At 36.6% G+C, this 15,093-nt stretch overlaps 1 long non-coding RNA gene across 2 annotated transcripts in view; it reads right to left on the bottom strand.

Moving 5' to 3' along the window:
• Nucleotides 1-1,224: 1,224 nt before the first annotated feature.
• Nucleotides 1,225-15,093, bottom strand: part of LOC307160126 — a 52,440-nt gene continuing 38,571 nt past the window's right edge. For both annotated transcript variants that reach the window (XR_013821503.1, XR_013821504.1), the window contains one exon: nucleotides 1,225-1,930. This is a non-coding gene — a long non-coding RNA (uncharacterized lncRNA). The remainder of the gene's footprint in view (nucleotides 1,931-15,093) is intronic.

The following is a 15,093-nucleotide window of genomic DNA, read 5'->3' as shown; positions in this document are numbered from 1 at the left end:
TTAAATAAAGAAAAACGAAATTTAAATAAAGAAAAACGAAATTTAAATAGGCCTAAAGAAAAACGAAATTTAAATAAAGAAAAAACTAAATTTAAATAAAGAAAAACGAAATTAAGTTAGCCTAAATTAAAAACGAGATTAATTTAGATTGATAATAACGGGTAAAAAGTCTAATACATTTTGTTTCTATTATTCTATTTTCCACAATGTCAAAGCAACAGCAGCAATACAAGCTCAGACATGCACTTCGGTCCATACAAACTCCGCTGTTCTGCGCTCTAGCCAGAGAACACTCCTGTTGCTGGAACACTCGGGCGTCGGTTCTATTTCTAGCATGCACGCGTTTTCCGCGTGGCTCAAGCCGCGCCTGAGACGCGTGTCTCACGCAGGCAGTGTGCAAACTCCAACCTATTAACATGGGAGCCGAAATAAAAACAGACACCCAACGCAGCTGAGACTCTCACGCCAGCAGCCAGTGTGTCGCCGGCGCGAATGAGAACCGTTTCGCGGGGGATCCCAGGTGTCAATAAAAAAATAAATAAAAAAAAAAACGTTTTTTCGTTGATGTTTTATAAATGCTCTATGACAATTGTTTAATAAATGTTCAAGCAAAATGCGTCTTTTTTATTTTTTATTATTCTTTTTTTTTTAGTCGACTAATCGTTATGCAGGACAGGACTTTGGTCGACTAAGCATTTCTTCGGTTGACTACAGCCCTAATACATAACATAATTACATATAATTTATTGGCTTATAAATATAAGATTGGAAAAAATATATAAAAATATGATATATATATATATGTGTGTGTGTGTAATTGATATGTTAAACATATATATACACATCACATAATTACATATAATTTAGCTAGTCTAGCAAGTCAGCAAAAATAATTCTCAATATAAACATTTGTACATTTCTGTCCCTTTATTTCATGTAATTGATGTTGAAAACTAGCATGTTGTATACTTACAAACTTCAAATGAAGTTCAAATGAAAAATAGGCTGTTCAAATGCATGGTGAGTTTATCATAATTTACCTTTTAAATTATAATTATTCTTATTTTTTGTAATCAAAGAAAACAAAAGTCGGTATATGTTTTCCATTGAAAGCTGAAGATATTTGAGTTTATTTTCAATTGTTGCTTCTCTAATACAATCACAAATACTTTCCAAAACAATCTTATATCTGTTTGGATAGTTTTGACCAAAGTAAGTCATTTTCACAGGTTTTAATCAGGTTACTGCCAAAACTGCTTCACAATATCACACTATATTCCAGCCCACGTAAGAATAGCATGCATTTCATTTCTACCACTTTACAAGCTCATTTTACTATAAGTAATTGGTTTCATATAAAGCTGGTCCAAGCAACAGTAACCAAGGGGGTTGGAGTTTTAGTGAAGGGTCAGTTCTTAGTTTCTAGTTAATTAGCTCTCTTGCTCCCTCCAGCCTGATAAGTTTAAACACGCGAACTGAACAAAGACATCTGAAGTCGTATTGAGAGGGTCAATCAGACCGAAGCTAGCGCAATAAAAGAGAGGTCCGGCTCTGTGCAAAAACAAACTCAAGCCAATTCACATCAGCTCTTCTGGGGCCCGGGGCCTATGAGATTTTGATCCGGGAGTGCTCTGCCTGCCAATGCCGGCTCTGACAAGATCCCAGGCAAGGGCGAGCGGGACACACTGATCCGAGTCGAGACCTTGGCACCGCGCTGCTCACTGGCAATACTGATTTGTTCCCACGGCAACGGCCATGCGTGGTTTGCCGTGCTGAACACATGCAGGATGGGAGGAATCAGACATCATACTGTATTTGTACCAGTTCACCATCCAATGTTGAGCTGCTACACGGCACGATCTGAACATAATGATGTCCTTATTTTGATCAAATGGAAACCAGTCATGAAATCAGCTCTGTTGTGCTTCGCCTGGTAAAACAAAGAAAAAACATCTTATATATAGCTGTCATATGGTGGTGCTTTTTTTTGTTGTTGTTTTGTTTAGCCCACAGGATTTATTTGCTCATTACTTTGTCAAGATCTCTTTATTCTCAATGTAAAATGAGTGTAAATTGCTCTTGGAGTCTCCTGCTGTGTGAGTTCTGGTGTGAATTGAGCCAGATGCTTCACAGAGTATCACCGCGTCTCCTGAGACCGCGAGTCTGCAGTCGAGCTTTTAATCAAAAACCTGCATGTCAGTGAGAGCCCAGGAAACAGATCTTCCTCTTCATCAACATGTCCCCCTGACTTTCATTAGACGCTTTCTAGATGTACGTTTATTGGAGCCAGCTGTTATAATGAGGCGAGAGAGAAGAGCAAGAGCCCTCGAACAATACAAACTGAAAACAGGGTTTCTGCAGGTATCTTCAAAATAAATGTTATGCTTTTTAATGGCATTTTTTCCATTTTTAATGCCATACACGACCCATGACTAACCACGGATATTATATATATTAGTGCTGTCAATCGATTAAAAAAAATAACTTGATTTATCACACATTTTGTCTGTGTTTAATCACAATTAAAAACACTTATATTTTTATATTAGTTTATATATTTTATAATGCAATAATTTCATAGTTAATCTACAAATGAATGTAGAGACAAAATAAAGGCCAGTATCACTGATACTAATACAGCTATTGATGTCTGGATGAAAAAAAAAAATATCACCAATTATATCACTCAAGTCAGTCAAGAGACAGTCCTGTGACGAAACATTGCATATCAACAAATCATCTGCACAAAAACGCAAAGTGAGCTTTGACAGCGGATGTCAAGCTGATGAGGGAAAGAAACTATAAAAACAATACAAACTAAAAATAAAATAATAGGCTAGCCCAGAAAAAACTGTATATACTGTATATTTATGGAGAGATTTCTAGGTTCATTGTAATGCCCTTAGTATGTCATTACTGATGTGGGATCGAGTCCTGATTCCAACTATTATTTCATTATTATCATTAAAATACTTTAAATTAAAAACATCTGTTAAATGTATAATGACACAGTGAAAATCTAAAACAAAAATAAATTGATGCATTACAATATTGCGTTACTCTCTAAAAAGTAACTAATTGTGTAGCTTAGTTACTTTTTATAGGTTCCATTACTTCTGTGTTACTTTATTTTACTTTACTTGCTAGTTTGTTTTTTAATAACAAAAAAAATATATTTTTGGTAAATATAAGGGCCCTTTCACACCAAAAGTGAAATGAATAAGCCTCAGGCTGAAGGAGTCGAGGGCGCAGCTCAAATGAACCTTTCAGCTGCGCTGCTGTTCTGGATTGCATATAAGGAAAAAAAAAATAAGAAAGACAAATTTGATATTTATCTAAAGCCATTTTTGCAAAATGTGTATGTTTGAATTGGATCATCGAAGGTAAGCACATTGACATTGGTTAATAAAGTGAGATTAAATACATAAAGTATTTGTGTAATTTAACATTTTGTAGTTTGCATTTCACTGTTTTTATTCATATTGAGGAATACTGAATCTGTTTTTGTGCAAGTGAGATGAGTAAACGCATGCACGCATTTAGTCTACAATATCTAGACTATTATTTACAATAATCACCATGTTCACACACAACGCCTCTGCGATCACTCCTGATTTCTCTCTGCATCAGGACAGGAGAGCCGTCAGTCAACACATGAGAAAAAGTACTTGCGTTACTTATTTGAAAAAGTAACTCAGATATTTTGTTGTAAATGTAAAAGTAATGCGTTACTAGTTACTTGAAAAAAGTAATCTGATTACATAACTCACATTACTTGCAATGTGTTTCCCCCAACACTGTTTATGATTCTACATTATTTCATTGTCATTAATCAAATATAGAGCTTGATTATTACATTTGTGTATTTTTTAAAGATTGCATTAAATTAGAAAACAATGCAAAATAGAAGAAATTTAACTGAAGGCCAATTATATTTTCCTCTAACAAAAAGGAAAATACAGTCAAGCAGTGAGAAGAGGTAATTAACCAATAAAATCCCCCGTTGTTCTGTATGAACGCATGACTAATTGTTACTCCTGTCTTACTTCTCTCTCTCTCTCTCTCTCTCTCTCTCTCTCTCTCTCTCTCTCTCTCTCTCTCTCTCTCTCTCTCTCTCTCTCTCTCTCATGGTGTCAAACATGATCAATAACACCTTCAATCTTCCTTGCTCAATCACTTTTCAAGTAAAATCACACCAAGATGCAGAAAAACATAATTAGATTTAAATTAAGCCGCTTTTCCACTGTACGGCCAAACTGTTCTCTTAACAGTTCCATTCCATGCCAATCCGGCCCAGCCGGTATATGGATATGGTTTCATTTTCCACTGTGAGGCTGATAACTAACAGAGCTCTTTAGAAATGTAAAACAAATGTGTCAGTCATTGCCTTGATAATGCTTGAGTTTACAGATGGTATGAGATGTAAATACTGAACAACCATATTGTAGTTTTATTATTAATTTGTGTTTACATCACTCAAATACAGCTACAGAGAAACTGGTAGCCAGACAACAGAAAAGTGTCACGCATTATACCAGCACGATTCAGATTAGACGACCATGCTGAGAATTCCAGGCCAAGAACGGTTTGTAATCAAGCCGTGCCGAACCAAGCTCAAGTGGAAATATAACTGGAACCATTCCTTAACGTTCAGCTCAGCAGTGGAAAAGGGGCTTTAGATTTCAAATAAATCAGTCGTACCACTGCAGAAATGAAATTTGGGGAATTCACATTCCCTACTTTGGTGCCTGAAAGGTGTTTATTTCAGTTATTTATTACAGTTACCCCAACACTGATGTTTATTGGCCGTTTATTTTCTAACTGCAGCTATGCTTGAGGTATCACATTTGTGGAAAGGATACTAAAACGTGTTTTTTGGAATAAAAAAAATCCAATATAAATCCAATAGGCTTTCATCTAGTCATCCAAACCTACAGACACCTGACTTCAGAAAAACATCCCCATTAGTGTGATATTCCTTGTGTGGATAAACCTGTGAAAGTCCATTTACCACCTTCTGTCTGTACTTGGCCACACCATCCTCACCGTTCTGGCACGCAGGCTTTATCCTCATTTACCATGTAAGCAGATTCAGGCATTACAACAGACTAGCTGTGGATGTACAGTCTGTGAGACCTGCTAAATATAACCGCTGGAGAGAGTTGTGCAGGGTTTTCTGTCTACGTTTGGGTGTCCTAGAGCAGGAGGAGCTCAGAAAGAGGTTAGCAGTGTGTGTTATCCAGATCGCAGGAGGCTGAGCTGAGAGTTAAGAGCCGTAAAAGCTGCTGAAATGAATAAGTAGAGATGATCCGAGCGAGAGTGACAGGAAAATTACAAATCTGATAATACTTCCTGTTTGGGTGTGATTAGCACAGCAATGAGCAATTTGTTTGCCATTAGAATCTATCAGATAAAAGAACTTTATGTGCTATATTCAGGAGATATATTAGAAGAGACTGACAGCAATTATCACGAACATGTTCAGTCATGTGCTGCGTTTACATGTACCTTAATAATATAAATTATTAATAATATAAATGACTAATAAATCCAATTGACGTGATACGTAATAATACAATCGGATCGGAATGAACTGGCCAAATTCGATTCAAATTTAATTTGGATTGTAAGGTGTGGTTTAAACATTTTGTAATCCGATTGAGAGGACCGGATTGAAAAACAATATGAATATACTACTCATATGCAATAGAAATGGCGTAATGACATACGATGCAAAAAACAAACTCTTGTTGTTGAATGAAGTGTCATAAATGACTGTCGTGTTATTCTAAAACTCCTTCTACTCAGAGCAGGACAACGTCCTTGTTTCGGACTCTCATCCACAGATGAGCGCGGGGAGGGGCGTTTTCTCTGCTTGATTAATACAAGCAGCTCGTCATCTCCTAATTAGGACCCGAAATCAAAGAATAGAAGCAATTTAGGATAATAGTATGCGCAAACAGCGGGTAACTGTGTATTCGTGCAGTGTGCACGTCAAAAAAATCCATTCTGATTTGAGCGTGTGACATCAACCCGATCACCTTATTTAGCATTCATAAACACTACGTTTCGGATTCATAAATCGGAATGAATTAATTCCGATTGCTCAGAAGAATCCTGTCTGTTCCTGAGAAAAACATCTTTGTTCGCTTAACTTTGTGACAAACTGTCAATAAGAAAGATGATTTTGAAAAGGTCAACAGACAAGACAAGTTTTTAGGTATTGCAGACATTTTATTATTTTAATCATATTTAGAATGATATTAAGTGTCATCTTTTAAGAACCCAGTGATTTTCAACAACAAAAATGTAATTTAAAGAGATTCTTCATGTGGAGGAGGGATCATTGGGTAATGGCTTGTTAGAGTGTAGTGCACAGATGAGAGCGTAACCCCATTCTGCAAAGGACATGGATGTGTTATCTTCAGTAATGCTTTAGGTTATCTAATATTATATTCTTATTATTTCTCTTCAAGCAAATCTTCAAGAGAAAAAAAGTCATTTGAGATTTATCCCATGATTGAATCTCTTAAAGATCTGCTTTTCACTGAAAAGGAAATAACAGACATCCTCACTATTATTTCATCTGCATTGAAGGATATTCTATGGATTATTAAGGATTAGTATAAAACAATATTTGCAGATGGTAAGGAACAAGAACTGTTCAGCCATAACTCTTGGTCCTTTCACACTGTATATCTCCAATAAACAGAGTTCATAAACAGAATTTCTTTTCCAGTACAGATTAATAATTAATTACTAAAAAATATTCATGAACCTAATTAAAATAATATGATATAATAATATGAAACTAGCATAACCTGAATACATGTAATTATATAATGAAGTCTAAGGACAAGAAAATAAGGACTGATGATGTTTCCAAGTAACAAATGCATTTTTCCAACAGTGGCCATTAGAGTCACTTGGTTTGGCAACACTATCAATGGCTTGACCACATGCATGTGTGTGTGAGTGTGTGTGTGTGTGTGTTTGTTTTTCTATCCCAGTGGACTTCAACCTGAATGCACACTGACTCATGGGGACTCGTGTCACTGTGGGGACATAAATTGAGGTCCCCATGAGGAAACAAGCTTATAAATCATTCAGAATGAGTTTTTTTGAAAATGTAAAAATGCAGAGAGTTTTGTGTGATGGGCTGGTTTAGGGGTCGGGTTAGTATAAGTGGACAGAATATACAGTTTGTACAGTATAAAAACCATTACGCCTATGGGGAGTCCCCACAAAGATAGCGAACCAAACTGTGATAAGGAGTCAGTAAAATTATCTTGTCAAATAAATGCAGCCTTGGTGAGCATAAGACACCTTTATCAACTTTTGAAGGATAATATGTATACCTTTTTAGAGACCTGATTATGTAATACTATTGATTTTGTAAAAGTATTCTATTATTGTAGCCGGGTTGACACTCAGTTGTAACTGAGAGTGGGTCTGGGGAAGGTTCATTCAAAGGGGGAGTCACCAACGGATGTCGCTAAATGCCTCTGGGCGCAACTGGATAGACCTAAAACCAATCAGAGCGATGAAGGAGATGACGTATGCAGAGCGATGGAAAAACAGTGTTGTTCTTTGCTCGGTTTTTAACAAAAAGGAAACGTTCAAATCGCTTAAAACAGACGCGATAGCTATCGTCATCGTGTAAAGCCCGCCTCAAAGTTTGTGATTGGTGCCTCGATTTGGAAAAATTGGAAATGGGCTTGAATGGGCTCGATTTTGCAGAGCAAATCTCAAATTTGCCGGAAGTTCGTCAGGGTTTTCCCTATGCCGACCTATATTCTCTAACATACAGTTTGTCTTTACCTCTTGAAAGCTAGTTTAACCTCTAATTTAGAGTTCTTTGTTAATAAACAGAGAACCTGAGGTTAAATAAACCGGCCGTGTCATAGAGTGACACAGAATGAGAATCTTCAACCACAATAAGCAACCACAGAGTCTGATCCATTTATTCCTCTATACTAGTTCATAAAACAGCCACCCTAAGCCCAGAAATGCTGTCTGGGGCTGCGTATACAGCATGACAAATAGCTTACCCTGCTTTTAGCTCAGTTCAATAAGGCCCAAATTGCCACTTACACGATTTTGCTGAGAGTATGGCAGATGCGGTTGAGACTGAGACTGTGCAGCCTTGTGTCGAAGCAATTTGGGTCTCACATTTCGAGCAGGTAAATGCAGCGATGGAGCTAATTTTATAGACAGCTGTGAATAAAATAGAAAGAGTTTTCAGTAGATGCCTTTATTAAATCGGGGTGCTTGACTGTCTCGCTGTCAGTATCTGAAAATACCCTCGGCTGAACTGCATTTAACTAATAGCGGACAGATCTTTATGGAGGTCTTTATATTTTTATGGTATATTTCAGGACACTTTCCATCATCACAATGGTCAAGATGCTCAGTTTGAAGGAGAGAGCAGCTCATCTCAAGCCTTGTTGGGTTCATTTACAAGCTCACAGTAGCAGTATTTCTTAATGCTAGTTCAATTGGCATGAAGACCTGGATGCTGACCATGCCTCTGTAAGCGCCTTGTCTCTTTAGGAGATTAAAAGAGCATTCACTAACAGAAATAATCTGCACTCCCCCCATATTCTCGTAGGCAAATCCTGAGAATATTACTTATATTACAGAATGCATTGATGGGAAGAACACCTTCTGTTTTACCAAAAATACAAGTCTAACTGAGTACATGAAGCTATCTAAACATTAAATCTGTCACAGGGTAACTCAACATTCACAATATAGGTTTATTTTGAAAGTAGCCTTGTAAAAAGAATAATATACTGTACAAAATATATACATAGTATACGAAAAATACAAGTTAGTAAGCTAACATTTTCATATGTTGCTGTAAGCCATTCAAAAATCCCAATATGAAAGAGAAAGATGTTGTTAACAAACCAAAAGATATCTTTAAGCAACCCGGGGCACCTTGAACAGTCAATATTCTGATTTATTTTTGCTTTTCACATGGATGCTTGATTTTTGTGAGAGAAACACCTACAGGCTGCATCGGTGACCAAAACTCATTTCTCTGTTTGTCTTTGCGCTGTGTTTATTTTACAGCCAGTGATTTGCGATTGGTGTTTGGTCGGGATGTTTGCATATGTTATTGATTTTCTCCTAAGCGCTCAGGGTGCAGAAAGGAATAAATAATCGGTGCGAAATTATTGCCTCGGTGGCAAGTTCAGCTTTGTTTGCGGAGGCTCCCCGGTGTGCTTTTTTAATCACACTGTGTTAATTGTAGCCTGAATTCACCAAAGCCAGCAAGCCTGCTGTAGGATTACAGGATCTTTGAGGCATTCACAGTGTAAAGGCCTGCTTCATTCGCTCGTGAAAAAGTAAACATCAATTCACATTCAGTGAAAATCTGTCAGGCCCTCACCGCCGCCTCCACACACCCATGAATCCATGTCAATGCAGATAAAATGTAAGATGCTGCCGCTCTGCATCCACGGCTGAGCTACTGTATCTCCTCAGTGTTTCCTTCAATCTAACAAGACTGCAGAAAAATGTCAGTTGACCTTCCATACGTGCAAGTGTATTTCTGTCTTGCGAGGTGAGATGAAACATTGCCATCCAACTTTGCTAGATGTAGTGAATTTAAAGCATCAAAATATATTGTTATAATACATAAAACACTGTATTATAAATACTGTATTATAAAACGTCTGTTTTATTTAATTTTTAAAAATATTATTTAACGCAAAAGGGTGAAATACCAACAACTACTAAGAAATTCTCATATTAAAAATAATAAACTTTTTGATCATTTGAAAATCACATTTATTTTTATAACAAGATGTATATATTGTAATATTATAAAATGTTTGTAATTGCACATAAGATTTAAAAATAGACATTTTACCAACCATTTTACCGAGATGAATTTAGGCTAAATAATGAATTATAATAATACAACTTTTTTGATGATATCATCTTTTTTAATTAAATATGTATTATCATAAAATGTATTTAAGTGTCACCGGCCCACCGGTGGGCCCAAAATCATTACATATTTAAAACAGTAATATCCTATAATAAACATAAACTAATCTTGACAAACTATATATCATTTGAAAGCTTACAAACTCTAGTTTTCATATTTGGTGAATGATTTCCAAAATAAATTTGAGAGGAGCTGTAATTTATCAATTAGCAACAAGAATATTTTCATATTCCTAAGGCGTGTTCAGACCTTTATTTTGAAATAGCAATGAACATGAAAAATCATGAAAGAATGGTTGAAACCTCAGTTTGTTTTCATGTCAAGAGTTCAAAAGAAAATAATCCATTCAATTATTTTAGAAAAAAATATATTAAAATGTTTTTAATAACGCATATGGAAATGAAGGCGCCCTTATATGGGCAGTAATGGAGTCTGGTTGTCGCCTAGTGTAAATGTTTGGTACTGCGCCCAAACAAAATCTCACTGAAAGCTCATTTTTTGAGATATCAACCTAAAATTTGAAACACAACTCATTCAGATTTTTGGCTTTGATTTTCTAGCAGTTTTAGAGTCGGCCAGGTTTTAAAAATATATATTTTATATAAAATATGAATAATAAAATTTTTTACATTGTACATTTTCATAAACTCAAACTTCTATAACTTTTTTTTTTTTCACTTTCTTAATTGATTTCACTTCAACAAAAATCTGCCAAATGTCTTCTTTAAAACAAGACCAATTTTACGTCTATACTCCAAAGCATTCTTTAATTACAACCATTTAAAGTCGAAATGTGCATTTTCATGTATATTTAAAAAAAGGGGGGTGACACTTAAAGGGTTAAATTATATAAAATATATAATTTATTTAAACAACAAATCAGACAAGATTTAAAAAAAAAACTTTTGGACCTTAATAAAAGTAGACAAATTGATTGTTAGCATGAAAGAAATGCTCATATTTTTAAGTTGAGTGCATGTTAGATCTGTCTGTGCGTTACACACAGGCCAGGCAAGATGTGTGGAAGAGTCCCTGGGAGGGATGTAAAAAAAAAAAAAAAAGTCATTCTGTAGGCGGCCTTGTCTGAGCTGATAATCAGAGTCTGATTCAAACAGCAAAAATGTTCCAAAAAATGTCATCTAAAGGTGAAGTGTGTGAAGTTTTCAATTATAAAATGCCGCCTTCTATCCCAACATGCAGACAACTACAAGTACACTGTTTGTAGTTTCATATTTGGCTATTTTAATGTCTCTCTACTGGAGAAAAATGCTTTTTGTCACCACATCTACCAGCAGGAACTAACTTACAAAGCTAATCCAACTGAAATAGCATTTAGCTAACAGGATTTCAAATCACAGGCTGCGATCGAAAAAATAATTACTTTGCGGCAGATACATAAGTATATGTAAGTATATATCACACAAGTTCTATAGTATAAATGTAATCCGGACGTTAGTCTCAGCCTCAGACGTCACGCTCACGGACTCCTGGCTGAATGCTGATGCATATGCCACACTTAACTGGAAACACTTCAAAGTCGTCATCTGATTGGCTGAATTCTACAGGATTAGCAGGAGACGTGTGTGTTGCGTTCTTTAACGTTCTGCCTAGGGGTGGGGGGGAAAAAACGACTCTTAGATGCATCGCGATGCGGACGTGGACGATTCTGAATCGATTCACAAATGTCAAAAAAAGATTTTCTAATTTTTTTTCTTTCTAACAACGTTATATTGACGGAACGCAAAAGGCTGAACTCTGAAGCGCGGAACGGTACCCTCTTCGTTAAAAGCTAACGTATGGAAAATAGGCATCATTTCATTGTGGACTATTTTGTATTTTTGTATGAGAGCTGCTTTCTGTATTGTTTAGTTTTCACATCAATATGCTGTAAACCGATCTGTTGTACGTACGTTATACTGCCCTCCACAGTCACAGTGTGTATCAGTGCAATGCCAGTCACAAAAGTTACATTTTGACTGTGCTCTCTGCAGATGTTCATTTACTTTTTTTGATTGTGGTATACAGCAACAATTTCAAGTCATAAGTCTTAGACTCTTTATTATTTATTTGTGTATAAGAGCAGCTTTGTATGTTACTAATTATTCAGAATATGCGTACGTCCACAAGCATTATGTTTGCATGAGAGCTGCTGGTACATCATTCTATATTATTTCGTTTGAAAGCTGTTTGTGATTTTGCTAAAGCAAAATGTTTTTTGGGTTTTTCTTTTTTTGTCTGAAGGATTATATTGCTCATTGCACATAACAGGAGAATGTTGGATAGAAGTCTATTATTTTATGTTAGAGATTCAGAACATGTTGAAGTTTGTATTCATTTACTACAAGTACGCTGCTAGTAAAGGCACACATTTCTTTTCCTGTTGGTTCTTTGCAATGTTGGGACATATGCTGGCAAATGTAACCTTACAGTTTACTTGCCAAATCACTTCCATTTGTTTTATTAATAAAATATATTGGAAGTAAATTCTTTATGGGTCATTATAAATACTTTGCTTTAAGAGTACCAAGTAGTCACACACACAAAAAAAAGATGCATCGATAATCGTTTTAGTATCGCATCGCAGCCCTCTGAATCGTAATCAAATCGAATCGTGAGGTGCCTAGAGATTCCCACCCCTAGTTCTGCCTAGAAACAAAGCCGCCGTGATGCCAAACCCCCTCATGGAAGAAGAAAGCTGCCATGTTTACAACTGTGACAATGAGCGCTTATCAGGATCAACTAAACGCTGGATTTTCAGTGATGTGAAGTATGTAAAGTTAGCGGCATAGACTCTTTAAAATACGTTCAATGTTTTTACATGCCAGTCTGTTATTGTAGGGACATCGACGTTACATTTTAACGGCCCTAAACAAGACAAACTGTGATTGGTTGCTTTACATGTCAGACAGATACCTTTGAAAAGCCAATTAGCCAATGAAAGAGTCCAGACCTTTTGCCGTCACCTACACAAAACTATCTGGACTTATAACATCCGCCATGTTGATACTGTCATGTGACCACAGTTGCATCACTTCATTGCCATTCACAAATTCTCTCCCATGGCTTCATGGGATGGTAAAGAGTCCAATGGACATGCACTCCAGAGTCTTGCCAGTAGTAGGTAATCCGTGCACTGTTTTATGAATATTGTGAATATTCGGACATAATACTCTTTTCTCTAGAGATGTCATGAAGAAATTTTCACACCAGTAAATAAACTTGTGACAACACCAGTATTACCGATAACACCTGAGGTATTAGATATATATATTGCAGGCATCAGGGAGCCGCTATCAATATGCGGGGTATTAAAAACGCTTTTGAATACGCGCTCGCTTTTTACTTTCGTTTTCTAATTCGGCAGTACTGGCCACACATTTTACGAGATGATGCTCAGGATCTGTTGTGCACCAAGTCGTCCGCCATCGTCCTGTCAGTCATCTCTGTAATAAGTTTACATATTTTAATACAGCCAACTACCATTGAGATGAATGGGAATGATAAGGGTTAGCTTTCTACAGGTATTATAGACATCCAAACTAGGGCTGCACGATATTGAAGAAAAATGCGATATGCGATAACTCATTAAATAATGCGATATTCGATAATGCTTAAAGTGTGTAAAATAAACTTAAATTATCTTTAAAATATATTTCAATTTTATAACCAACATACGTGTTTCAAATTCTTTTTGTGACAAGAAAACATCCCCACAACTTCTGAAAGCGAACATCAGTGTTTTATTGTAGCGTACGAAGTGTTATTTTAACATCAGTGTAAACCACAGGGTTTAGGGGTTCAGGTTATCCTACATTAGGGTTATTTAACAACAGAAATTGAATAATCAAATGTAAAAATAAAACACTGCTTGGTTTTCACTGTATGAATTAAATATATACTGATTCTTATTAAAGCTACAAAAGTTATTCAGCCAAGAGCAGCGGGCGATTTTCTCTTCGTCTTTTGTTCATGACTCCAGTTATTGCAAGCCGTTGAGATGCATATTAGATAATTTCGATTGTGCAGCCCTACTCCAAACCTGAATTTGTTTCATTATTTATACTTTTGCAATTCTGTAAGGAGAATTACACCATTTTTCTTGCCATCCCACAGACTAATCTTAGCACTTTCACACAGTCAAACAGCATGGACCTGATGTGAAATCTGAATAAAGAAAGACTTTGGTGGATGCGAGTACATCTGTAAAATAAACATGTGGGAGAGTAAACATGAATTCATGATCACATAAAGAAAGAGAAAGATCGCCTTTAGCAGTGTAATATAACCTAGTTAACGTGACTGAAACACTTGGTAACATCTCTCAGGAGAGACAACTGCTTTCATTTCAGACTTCAGAACATGAAGTGCCCTGACGGATGGGTGTCTTGTAAAGATCAGAGCCACATTTTCTTAGGTTGGGAGAATATAATGCACAAAGCAGCGACTCGCACAATGTAGTGGTGCTGGTTTCAAACATAGACAATTATGGAAGTGCCCAATGGCACAAAAGTGAAACCTTCTCGGCTGTCAGAAAGCGCCTCTCTGCAGACTGCAGAAGTGGAGCATCACAGAGGCGACAAGAAAAGAACAAAGTGACAGGGACGGTCTTATTTCCTAGGGTTCTTCAGGGAGCAGATGCAGGCAATCTCATTTAGCGTTAAACATGAGACGAGATGTGCCTTCTCCTCCTCTCTCACTCTGGCTTTATCTCTCTCGCACACGCAAACTTGTTGGTGTCTGATCATGTGGGCTTTGCTTGAGTTGTAGAGAGCTGCCACTCATCCAGTGGCTATGGAGTGACAAAACTCTTGGCGGTAATTTCAGCAAAAAGCTTGGCAGCGCAGAAGAGAGGAGAACTGTGGCTGAATGCGATTGGCCCCCAGATGCCTCTTTTGGAAGATGGCAGGATAGGCAGCTTGAAAAATGCATTGACATTTTGAGAGAGTGAGAAGGAATGAGTGGAATTGGAGAGAAACTGAATTTCCACAGGTGCGATTTTGGAGTCGGATCAATTTCTGAGCCTTCGAGTGCATATTTCAAGCCAAAATTAGTGTTGTGAATTAGCCAAACAAATTATTTGTTTCTTGATTTTTGTGGATCTGCAGTCTTGAAATCAGTATGCAGAGCTCCAA

This window comes from Squalius cephalus (genome assembly GCF_949319135.1).
Source record: "Squalius cephalus genome assembly, chromosome: 6".
In the NCBI taxonomy this organism is placed as follows: domain Eukaryota; kingdom Metazoa; phylum Chordata; class Actinopteri; order Cypriniformes; family Leuciscidae; genus Squalius; species Squalius cephalus.
Note: the sequence above shows the minus strand (reverse complement) of the source record. Positions and strands in the feature narration are given on the sequence as shown.